Below are 343 nucleotides of genomic sequence, written 5' to 3' on the forward strand. Positions count from 1 at the left end.
GAAAGTCAGCTGGGATCAAGTGACTCCAGCAAGAAATAAATCCAGCTGTTTTTTGAAGGAGTCCAGAGTAGGTGCTTGCACCACCTCTGCGCGGAGTTTGTTCCAGACCCTGGCCACATGAACCACAAAGAACTTTTTTCTTATATCCAGTCTAAATCGGCCTTCCTAGAGTTTATGGCCGTTAGACCTTGTTATCCCTTGGGGGGCTCTGGTGAACAGATGTTCTCCCAGGTCCTGATGTACCCCTCTTATGAACTTGTAAGCTGCCACCAAGTCCCCCCTGAGCCTTCTCTTCTCCAGACTGAAGAGTCCCAAGTCCCGCAGCCTCTCCTCGTATGGCCTG

The 343-nt window shown here is 50.7% G+C and overlaps 1 protein-coding gene across 18 annotated transcripts in view; it reads left to right on the forward strand.

The window, feature by feature from the left end:
* FRAS1 (Fraser extracellular matrix complex subunit 1) overlaps positions 1-343 on the forward strand; it is a 418617-nt gene that overhangs the window by 199879 nt on the left and 218395 nt on the right. The gene's annotated exons all lie outside the window — the stretch shown is intronic.

This window comes from Alligator sinensis, unplaced genomic scaffold, assembly GCF_000455745.1.
Source record: "Alligator sinensis unplaced genomic scaffold, ASM45574v1 scaffold989_2, whole genome shotgun sequence".
Taxonomy (NCBI): Eukaryota; Metazoa; Chordata; order Crocodylia; family Alligatoridae; genus Alligator; species Alligator sinensis.